Raw genomic sequence first — 12,825 nt, forward strand, 5'->3', positions numbered from 1 at the left:
GATACTTTTCAGATGTTTAAGTGTCAATTTCCTTTGAAATAATTGTATTAGTTATGTTTGTATTGACAAACTACTCACTATTTTTACACATTTCATATTTATATTTTATATTTTATTCTCTGATAGAGCTAACATCAAACTAATCTTGATTTGTTCCCGCTTCGTATGAGGGCGGCTTTTTTTTCGGTGTATTCAAGATCATATTTTTCATTTTTTGATTTATAACCTCTTATTATTGTTGTTTTGAAGAATTTTGCATACGTTTGACAATCGGACGAGTTTGACAGGTTAGTTCGGTTAGACGTTCGAACTTATCAGGCAGCATTGTGTGTCTTTTTAACTGGAATAAATTAGAAGGAAAATATTGTCTGATTCTAAAACGAATTTACAATTTGCGGCATGCAATACATTAAAAATCTTGGTGACGTGCGTACAAAAAAACTTTGGATAGACTATACGTTTCTAGTGTAAACTGTTATCTTAACGACCTTTTATTGGTGGACCTCCCTCGGTAAAAATTGAATTAATGCGTATACGTTCTCGACATAAATTTGAAATTTCCTCGAGATAATATGCAAACGTAGTTGAACTTTTCCTCATCGGGCACCATCAGAATGCGAGATGTACGTCGCTCACGGCGGGCCTTCCCACGAATATTATTTTTTATATTGCCGGACTCCGCCACGTTCAGATGATCTTTCGCTCACACTTGAAGACGTGCCGATGCCTTATCTTCGCATTATTTCAGTTTTTATTTTTTTCTGGGAGATGCGTTCGAAGATTCGTCATTGATGCATTCAAATTTACCTCAATTACCTTCAATCGGTGCTCTTGAAAACTAAAAAGAGTAAACTATGGCCCTATAAATTAATCTTAAAGAATTAACAACATATTGTTTTAGTCTGTATTAAATCGCACCGAACACATTTGTAACCAACTTCATATTGAAGGAACACTAACAGACTTTCCAGTAGGTGCCATTTCGTCGAAGTACGAACAAAAAAAAATGAGTACTTTGATAATATCTGAATTTGTACCGAGTAAATCGCAATTGCAGGAAATTTACTTTTTAACTTCAGTTTGAGGACAAATATAGTTGAAGATCTTCGAATGCTGTGTGAGAGGCTTTTGAAGGTGGTTTCGACATCGAATACAATGAGCATTCTGGATAACTAAAAAAAATATGAAGACGAGTATTTGAAGCCATTACTCAATGAAATCATCAATGAGGATCGCTATTGACTATAATTAGTGGGTTTGAGCCAACCTCTGCGCGAAAAACGACGGAATACAAGCAAAGACACAGCAATGTTTTTATTCAGCTTGATAATGATGTTGCAGAAGCCGCAAAAACATACACTAAAATGTTACCCCACAAGTCGAATTCTCCAATCCTTACACCTTCTGATTACTATTTGTTCCGACATATAAGTTCAGCGCTTCAGTTATGAAGGTGCCAAAAAAGGGGCGGCTATCGATGAACAATACTTTGAATAAATATATCGTTCCTATTTTTCACAATAAAGTTGTAAACTCCTTTAAAGCTAATTTATAAGCCAATAATTGCTCAGTTTTGTAGTTCAATACATTCATAGGTATTGAATTCAAGTTCTGAAACAATCTTCAAAAACTTGTTCCATTGGCTTTAACATTCTTGATAGACCCAATGCAAAATCTGAGCTTCTGACCGTTGAATAGAGCATTTAAGGAATTATAAGGATTATATGCATCTTAATAACAGAGAGATAGAGGAAACAATTCTGTATGGATAAAATAGAAGCAATATCCTGGTGAGAAACCTTTGCTTCACATATAGGATGAATAGTATTGTCCTTAACATTTAAATATTTCTTATTGCCTGCTTTGACCTTATAGAAAATATTTATAATGAACAACAGTATTATTTTCATGTAATACTATTTTTTTATCAAAGTATCCTCAATATGTATATGAATTTTGATCAGATCTTTTTGTATTTTCTCAAAATCAGGTTTTGGATTAACAAACTGTTAAAATTATGAATTTTTAATTTTCATTTGCTTGTTGCGCTGTTACATAACTTTCGTGGAATCCTTGGTTTGATCAGTTTATATTATTTCAATTACTATCGTCATAAATCATCACGTTGTTCCACCATATAGGGCTTTTGCGCTATTAACCCATATTAAAGACCATAGTAGAAACAATGATTTGCTTATGTCAACATATAATTTAGGTTTGACAATGTAGCCCGAAAAAAGTAATAATAATTGATGAATTAGTGAAGGTAACTGCACAAGAGAATGTAGAAAAATAGCCTTTGAACAATAATTAGTAAAATTAAAATAATTGTTGTTTAAATTTAAACATGTAACTATGTTACTAAATTAAGGTTCTTTTTGAGTTAGTTTTAGGTTTAGGACTTGTACACTGTATGATTATATTATTATTATGTTTGATATAGGGAATATTAATGAAAATTACAAAGTTTACTAGGCGTTTAGAGGGTGGAAAACTATAAAATTGATGTTGTGTGGTCGGGGTAAAATAATATAAAATAATATTATAGCATAAATTTGTATTCTACTTTATTAACTTTTTATAAAATATAGTAATTGGTTTTAATATAAATTCAATAAAAAGATTTTTAAATATTCAAGAAAAATTTGTATTCCTATTATTTTTCTAAAGTATACTGTACTGTGTATTCTTGCAATACACAGTACTATATATAACATTTAAAGACACTTATCTAGAATAGATTTCATTAAGTGCTTGCATTTTGATCAACAATATCTATTGGCTGAAATGTGATGTATTAATATAAATAAATTCAAAACCACCCAACTTAACAGTAAAATTCGATCGTTTCGACATTTTTCACAATAAATAATAGTTTTCTATTTAGTTTTGTTGCGGTTTTTAATGTACACCGACGTGGTTGAACGTAGACCACAATACCACAAAAGTAGACCACACAAAATTGCACTTTCGACATTCATTGGTGTTATGGTTTGATAGGAAGATATTTGTTGGCGAAGTCAATATTTGATTTTAAGATACTTATGGAGATGCCACTCCGCCATATGTCAATTGTCAGATTTTGGGAAATACATACTGATGTACTCGTATTAATCCCGTACTTGCCTTGCTTGCTTATTAATGCAAGTACAACACAACAGTAGTAATACATTAATTTGTAAATCAAGATGGTACTAGGCATATCTAATGTAAAATGTAATTAATTTTAAAAAATTGTCAGATTTTGTTTCAACGGTAATTTTGATGCCAATTACACAGATCAGTCTGGATGACCAAAAAAGTCCAGGGCATCCACAGCCATCCACATCGACACTGAAGTAGAATATTCAAAGTAATAATATATTAATGTACATATTGTGGAATCAGCAAAGCGTAGTCAATTACGAGTTGTTAAAACAGAATGAAATTGTTACTACACATGTCTGTCGACATCAATCGATGACAGTAACAATTATTGCAGAAAAGATCAACCATTGCAGACATCGCTCAGCCACATGTTGCAAGAAATGTGAAGGATATACTGTTATAGCTCTAATCGGTAGAAAGTTCTGCAGAATCCAGCTTACTCCCTGACATAGCGCTTTCTTACATAGCGAACCATTCCTTTCAAAATGCTGATTAAGAACGAACATTGATCGATGATGGGATCGCTGTTAAGCCAACGTCGTTCTTTCGAAACGGCATTGCCATGTTGTCAGAAATTTGAGAAAAAGTTGGAAGGAAATGATGGAAAATATCTTGAATAATATATAATGTAACAGATGAATTGAAAAGTCCCCCGCCTACCATAGAAAAACACATTTTTTTTTCAAAATAAGTTTTTTATTCAACATAATTCCCTCCAAGGGTGATACGCTGATTATAGCGACCCTCCAACTTTTCGACGCCATTTTTGTCGTACGATTTGTCCTTTGCTTCAAAATAGGCTTCAGTTTCGGCGATCACCTCTTCATTCGACGAAAATTTCTTCCTAGTGAGCATACTTCTGAGATCTGAGAACAAGAAATAACCGCTGGGTGCCAGATCTAAAGAATATGGTAGATAAGGAAGCAATTTGAAGCCCAATTCATGTATTTTTGCCATCGTTTTTACTGACTTGTGACACGGTGCATAGTCTTGGCAAAGCAGCACTTTCGTTTTCTTCAAATGCGGCCGTTTTTCGGCGATTTCGCCCTTCAAACAGTCTAATAACGCTGTTGATGGTCCTTCCTTTTCCACGATAATCAATGAAAATTCCATACGCATCCCAATATACAGACACCATAACCTGCCAGCCGACTGTTGCGTTTTCCCATATTTTGGAGCGGGTTCATCGTGTGCAGTCCACTTGGATGACTGTCGATTGGATTTCCGAGTGAAATTATGGAGCTATGTTTCATCCACTGTCATATATCGCCACAAAAACTTGGGTTTATTACGCTTGATTATCTTCAAACACTGCTCCGAATCATCAACTCGTCGTTGTTTTTGGTCAAAAGTGAGCTCGCGAGGCACCCACTTTGCACAGAGCTTTCTCATACCCAAATATTTGAGAATGATATGATGTACAAGTTCAGTTGATATCTTTAGAGTGTCTGCTATTTCATTCAATTTCATTTTACGGTCATTCAATATCATTTTGTGGATTTTTATAATGTTTTAGTCGGCAGCAACCTCTTTTGGGCGTCCATCGCGTTCACCTTCGTGCTGATTCTTCCGTTTTTGGTGCTGATTTCACCACGTCTAAACTTAGCATACCATTCCTTGATGGTTGATTTTCCTGGGGCAGTATCTGGAAACTCGACATCAAGTCAAGATTTTGCTTCAACTGTATTTTTCCCTTCAAAAAGCAATATTTTATCAATACCCGAAATCCCTTTTTATCCATTTTTTTTTCACAATAACAAGAGTTGCTTCACTCAAAATGCTATAATTCACAAACTAATGATCCGACAGCCGTCAAATTTATACACTCATCTTTTGAAGGTTGGGTCGAAGTAAAAAACATATTTATTTAATTCTAGTACTGGCATCTGTATGTCAGGCCGGGTACATTTCAATTGAACTGTTATCAATTTTTTCAACAAATACATTCTTGAAGTGAAAAAATGATCAGAATATCATATCATTATAAGTATTATTAAAATGATAAGAGAAATCATTACATTAAAGACACTGAAACTGAGACACATTTGAGATCAATTGTTTGAATAACTTCAATAAAAAGGAGGATTCTATTGTTTCAATCGTGAATTCGAAAATAACTACGATCCAATAAATATCTTTCGTTCTAGAAGTATGGGAATGTTTTCGTTGGATGCAAAGGCAGAAAATTGACAAACAACACGAATTCCATAGCGTTCTCGAACGTACCGGCCGGGCGTACTAGGGAACCTTTAGACCTCGCTCGTGGGAGTCAGAGTCAACTTACACCAAAATGAGATAGAATAACGTGATAGTCGGCCTTACGGGCCTCATAGAATTTGCATATACCAGTCGGTTGACAAATGTAATGCGCGATCAAGAGATTAGAAGAATGAAACCGGGCGAGCACCGTTTTATTTCGCGTTTCGAGCAAGTAGGTGTTTTATGAAATCGGTCTAATGATGTCCCGAGCTTGATCACTTTTTATTGTACACTTTCAGAAAATAATTGGAATTTTAATTATTATTGAAAATATAGTTTATTATTATTAATTCTATATTAAACTTGGTATCTTGAATATATCAGGTGTTTCCGTGTATTTTGATCGGTCATATGTATTGATGAAACGCCAGGTAAAACTCTACGGTGTAAAAACTGTTAAAAAACCTAACCTAATTGCTAAATTCAGTAGTTTTTACATATGTTTTTTTATTAATCCGTTAGAACTTCAACAATCTGCCCATGGGCAATAAGTTTCCGTTATATAATATAACTACTCTGATATGTAGAAGATCACTTCAGTAAGTGATCTGCTGTACAACTTATAATCTAGATCTTAATATAGATACCATTCTAATGTACTTTCGAATCTACCCTAACTTAATCTAAGAACTATTCTAACTTAATGTAGAGATTATTAAATCTCACTCTATGTGTTTATTAATTAGTTCGAGCCTATGCACTACCCTGTCATCGAGCACTTTTAACTGCTTGGCGAGTGTATTGGGATGCACTAATAGTACTTCGCAGTAACACTCCGAATCACACTCGTCATGTGTTCTAAGGTGATATCGCGCTGAATCAGTTTGTTGGACACGTAATATGGGGCATCGACGATGACTCGCAACACTTTATTCTGGAGCCTACTTCTGGTACATTTGTAATCAATATCATGTTGAAGCTTCATTGACATACTTCACTTTTCAGTGTGTCATTTCGTCGAAGCCTGAACAAAACATTGTTTCAGTGCATCGAAAATGAGTTAATTTGTATTGAATATTACTTCGATTTGGAGAAAAAGTCGACTGAAAGGCATCGATGCTGTATGAAGCTTGGGGCAACCATGCTGCATCGATTTTAACATGTGAATACTGCTTTTGACATTTTAGAAGTAGTTATTTTGATACCGAAGACAAAGAGTGTTCTAGACAGCCAAGCAAATTTGAAGACGAGTAATTGATGTGTTTGACTAACTTGTCAAAAGATACACTGTTCATTCGAGGTGGAATCTGTAAATTATCTGACAATATGGGAAAAATTAGCGACTCTCGATGTGACAATACTTGGCCGATTTTTCGCAATAAAGCATCAATTAAAATAAAACATTTAAAACCAACCTATAGGCCAATACATAGAAGACAAATATTCCGATATTAAAGACTACGTTTGGCTACACCCGTACATCACCTCTCCATTACACGTGGAGCGTTCGAAGCCGCGCGCACGTGTACCATTAACCGAAACTGTTTATTCTCTCCGAAATCCTGAGCGGCGGGCGTCGTTTGCAGTAAATCGCCTGATTTAGCGAAATCAATCACCGACAAGACCATTGTCCCGGAACGTACGGGCAGACAATGAAGCAAGGACACGCATAAGTCCCGGCCGCGACCCATTGTGCCCTTTGTGGCCCTTATTGCCCTATTGAATTACGTATGTCGCGGGGTCCATTGTTTGCCCAACATAGGTCAAGCATCGTTAAGTATTCCTTAACGACTGCAGGACGCCGTTAATTATTATTGTTGATGTTGAGTCCACCCTGGAACGGGAACAACAGGAGAGGGTCAATCAGTAATTTCATTCGTTTAACCAAATGACGTTTCTATTACATTATTGGGACGTGTTCCTTTCCTGTTTCTCTTATGGATGTTCAACTTGTGTTGATTAATTTTTTAAGTACTAAAGATTTTGTTTTGTACACTTGTATATATTATATATTTTTAAATATTGTCTGTTGCTAATGTGATAATGATATAGAGCAGTAAGATATTTTCAAAGTTATACAGAAGAACTTGCAAAATTTGTTGCATATCACATGTGTGTATTTTCTGTTTGAGGTATATCATATATGTAGAGGTGGTAAAAAATTGGCTCCAGCACACTTCCTTGTGTCGCACCTGCTTTACCATCTTTTAGGTTTTTGTAGGATTCCTCTTGTATGACTAAACATTTTAGCTGTAATGTAAGGTTTTAGCGGTTCAGTTTTGTTTTGATAACATTTTCTTTAGCTTATGAACAAGGCCGTCATGCCATACCTAATCAAAGTCTGTCTTGTACTACATCTAAGAATAATGAGATTTAACTTTATAAGGAATTGTGGGGAAATGTTCCGCGACGTCCAACATGTAGATGTCACTACTTTTACAAATAATACTGACAATACATTACGGGATCTGATAGGTTCACTTCATTCTATAATTTATTTATTTATTTTTTACGCCATTTTCAATGTGCCTCATATAGAGGCAAACTTAATTTTTTTTAACATTTACAGATTTAATTATTATTTTATTTTATCAGTATATACAAGTCGGTAGTTGAAATGCATTCTCGTTCTAGGAAGGGTTGTGTACCCGGATGCACAGATAGTGAGGAAATGAATCATCGTTTTCCGCTAAAAAGGTACCCCGCGATCTTTAGGAAATGGGTAGAAAACATTAAAAATCCTAAACTGGTTGGGTTAAACACGAAACATATTTACAATCGTGTATCATAAACATATTTGCGATACATTTAATATTTCCTTTAAATTCCATGAGCTTATAACATGTATAAATGGAAGTGGATCAAAAGCAAAATGATATAGAAGGTAAATCGAAGGAGTCACTCATATTTCTGTTCATAATTGTTACCATTAATTTCTAAACTGTCTTACTTTATTGTAGTGCCTATTTCCATCGTTCCAGTCTCACAACCATGGTGTTCGAAGTAAGTATCATCGACATTTGAAGAAACTCCAGAAGGTAATGGTAAAGTTTGTATTAATTCCAGATGTTCCTAAATCAGCAAAGTGTTACGTTGTAACGTAGTGTACATCTCAGGTTATTTAATAAAACGTTGGAAAAAGAAATGAAGTGTGATTTTTGTTTACATACAATTATGAATAAATCAGTAGACCGACAAATTGAGACTTGTCTGAGACTTGAGAATTGATTTTATAGAGACAATATCTCCAAAAATGTCCCAAACTGCTACAAAATTCTCAGTCGGTCTTTGAGCTATGATTTTTTATTCTATTCAGCGATTTTGCCACCTTGATAATATATACTATATAATACTGAATATATAATTTTGAGTAAAACAGGTCAACGAAGAAAACAGAAAGAAAAAACTCTGATAGATCCTATTAAATTGATGGCACTAAATAAATATGAAAAAGGAAAAGGCGGAAGAGATTATTTTAATTTGCAATGCACCAACGTTTTTTGTTTGTGGTTTTATATATATGTATATAATATTTATATTTTATAGATATATTTATTTTTATATTATATTTATAATTTATAGATAAATTAACATTATATATTTATATTTATTTATTGTTATAGATTATATTTATATATATTTATTTTTTCATAATATATTTATATTTATTTATTTTTATTTATATATTTTTATAAATTTATTTCAGAAAAAAATTGTCATTGTCATTTTCATTGGTAAAATATTTCGTGTAAAATACAGATGCCTATAATGGAGATTTAAATTGGTCAATCAAATTACTTGAATGGCCCATTATGGCGCCCTCTGGATGTTGGGTAAAGCTAAAGTTGATGCCAGAGTCCCCTATTGAGTTGCTTCTCTACTACGCTATGAATATTGCTGAACAGACCTTTTCACCTTCATAGGATTTTTCAATTACATCTGTTTTTCTATGAACCTGGTCAAATGTTGAATGTTTGTTAATAAACGATAACTGGTGTTTAGATACTAGTTTATTTTCTCTCTATAATCGGTCTTATTTTTTTCAACATAAATTTTTCTAATGCCATAAATATTACTGGTAGCATTATAATAGATCTATAGACTTTTATATCATTTGGAGATATCCCAGGTTTTAGACTTCTAATAATTTCAACTATCTTACAAGCGCGTGGGATATATTTTAGTTGAAATTCCGCACTGATCAAGTTAGTGAGTTCAATAGTTCCCTTTCTTGATAGGTTTTGCAGTAATTGTATAAAATCAGATGATCCATCAGTATTAAATACTTTAATTTATTTTATGTTTATTTATTCTATTTATATATTGCTCTGTAATGCCAACTATATATTTCATATTCTATTCTGGAAAAATATTTCAAAATAAGTTCGAAAAATTGTTAATAACTTGATTTTTTTAAAAATTATTTTATTAATATAATGTTACTAGTCGTTCCGACTAACCTACAATTTGTCTTTATGCTAACTTAAATCTAAGTATATAACTAGGATGACCCATCAGCCCTAACTCAGTCTCTGGTGAAATAATGTTTATACATGTCACTGCTGAATGTTTTAATATAGGCACCTCGCTACACAACGCTACACAAGATCAGATGGTTTGATTCTTTTGAGTCAGTGTCCTGTTCTGGTGGTACCCAAAAGTTGCAATATTTCAATATTTGTATGAGAATGGAGTGTTTCCTCGTGCCCCCTTGCAATTCTCTTGATTTCTTGACTGACTGTGGGTATCTGAAGGTCTTGATGTAGGTAATCAGTCCTCTAGAATTTGGGTGCACCCACAATACCTCTCAGGATTTTGTTCTGAAAAATTTGTATTTTGTTTATGTCACTCTTTGCAGAACATCCCCATAATTGAACTCCGTATGTTCATATAGGTTTCAATATTTGCTTATATAATAGCAATTTATTATGTACTGATAATTTTTTTTTTCCAATTAGCCAGTACATTTTCCTATATTTCAATTACAGTTCTTTTATTTTCTTCTTTGTATGTTCCTTTCAGCGAAGTTTTGCATCGAAATTCATTCCGAGATATTTAGCGTTGTTGCTATATGGAATGATTCATTTCTATCAATATTTTTTGAACAGTTATTTTGGACAATTTTTTTTGCAGTCAAGATTATCTTCTATTTTCAAAATGAGGTGCTATCACTTTCTTCCATGCGAAGTTTCTAACTTTCTACCCACTTAGTAATATTACTGCTGTTGTAGGAAATGAGAATCTCACTTAGTTTTAGTGCTGCATATCTCTAGTGGCTCACTTCAACAGTTAATTAACACATAAGATCTATAACACATAAACTCGAAATGGACATTAATAAGTTTGAAATTTAAATAGGAATAAATAGAATTGATAGAAAACAAAACATATAAATAATTAAATATAACTGGAAAGAATAATAAACTATTTATTGAAATTGAACGATATATCAACGGACGAACGAACTATTATTAAAGATTTATGTCCATTTAAAATTGCAAAACTACAAGTCATTTAAATAAATAGTCTCAAACTATTTCCAACCTTCTCATTCAACAATTATATAATAGGCTATTGAACTTATTCATGGTCTTTTGCATCGAACATTTAAAATATTGTTGATGCAGTCTGACAGAAACATAAATTTATAAGGTCAAGTTTGTTATTTTTCGGTATCGTTATTGTTAAGTTCATTGATACATTCTGTACGATATTAATTGTCTTAGTAGTTAGTAGCAATGTGTATAAATATAACATACATTAATTTTATTTACCTATATCAGATTTTGGTTAAATATAATTATAAATATTGTACATGCTTATGTATAAATGTTTAAGTATTAAATATTTTCTTTATATGTGTTAATCAATGTTGAAGTTTTCCAACTCCTAGATAAAGATTGCTTAGTCAGAAAAATGTCTAAGAAATTAGGATAACAACAAATAGCTTATTAATGTTAATTTACTATATTGCATTAATATAGAATACAAATATAAGTTTCGAATAATATTTATACATAAATAATTAAAATATATTATCACAATGTTTTTTCAATACAACATCCTCAAAGCTAAGAAATTTCAAAGGCGCCGTGGCTTAGTTGGTTAAAGCGCCTGTCTAGTAAACAGGAGATCGTGAGTTCGAATCTCGCCGGGGCCTAGTTACTTTTTTAAAATTGGTTAAATATATTTTAGCACAAGTGTATAAAGTATATTTAATTCGAATATAAGATTTCTACAGTAGAGAAAGGTATTTTATGTTACAAATTAATTCATTTTAATTATTAATACTATTTTTCTCGGTTGGTAGTGAATAGATTTACTAAAATTCCTTGAGATACAACTACACTATTTGGTATCTACCAAGCTAATAGAAAGATAGTATATTTTTAGTTTATATTTTAGATTTTTGGACGTCCAATTGATTTTACTTGTTCTATAACAGTGTAAATTATGTGAAACACAAATTCACGGGTTCTCCAATTTTACTGTTCATTAATTTTTTCTCTGTTTATCCGGATAATTAAAGAAGCTAATTGTTAATTAATAAGCATATAGAATCATGAATATTACGGAAAATGCATACGAAAAAAAAAAAGATCGTTTGTACTAGTTCCAATAATATTTTTCGGTTTCGATAGAGCCATCCATAAAGTCTATAATAAAGCACACGTTACAAAAACCATAAAATGTTACCGAAGCTATTCTTAAATTCCTATTTCTTAGCCAGGATGTTTAGAGCTAACTTAGAATATGCTTACTCAACAATGAAATAGACAGAAGCAGGTGTACTGCAAAGCAGTGTTTTGGATCCTGTTCTTTATTTGCTCAATATTTTCTTTGAATATTATAGCGAAGAGGCATCCAGATAAATATAACAGGCGAGTAATAATACAGATAAGGAATAGAAAATAAAAATCAACTTGTTACATACAGTTACAATGTGAAGTACCTTGGGATTAATCTTGATGCAAAGTATCATTGAAAGAAGCATATCAAAATTAGGAAGGATTTAGGATTATTTGGAAAAAAATCTAAATTGTCCGTATGTTAAGTAGCTGCCATACAAATCACTACTAAAATCTATATGAACTTTTGAAATTCAGTTATGCGATATTTTGCAAGAAGTAATATCAACATAATAAAAGTTTTACGGAATAAGGAGAAGTATTGTGGATGCAGATCGATGCTAAGGAACATATACATACGCGGGACCTTCGGAATCAAGCTGTCGTAGAATAAATTAAGAGATTCGCTACAAGATAAGAGCAAAGATTCCACTAATATGTAAACATTAAAGTGCTGCAACTCTTGGAAAACACAACTAGGACGCAAACTTAAGCTGTATTTTATTAAATGCCAAGTAAAGGTAAATAAAGGTAAACAGATTTTTTCTCCCTTCATACATTCAAACTAAATGCTCATGTGTATTCTGAATAACTACACAAATATCTATGCACACAGTTATATAGTTATGCG

General features: G+C 32.5%; 1 non-coding gene across 1 annotated transcript; it reads left to right on the forward strand.

Moving 5' to 3' along the window:
* Window positions 1-11,432: 11,432 nt before the first annotated feature.
* On the forward strand, window positions 11,433-11,506 carry TRNAT-AGU (transfer RNA threonine (anticodon AGU)). The gene has a single exon. It is a non-coding gene; the product is annotated as a tRNA-Thr (tRNA).
* Window positions 11,507-12,825: the final 1,319 nt, after the last annotated feature.

Source organism: Rhynchophorus ferrugineus, unplaced genomic scaffold, assembly GCF_030347505.1.
Source record: "Rhynchophorus ferrugineus isolate W39M unplaced genomic scaffold, kcgeb_rfMv2 rfM3, whole genome shotgun sequence".
Classification (NCBI taxonomy): Eukaryota; Metazoa; Arthropoda; class Insecta; order Coleoptera; family Curculionidae; genus Rhynchophorus; species Rhynchophorus ferrugineus.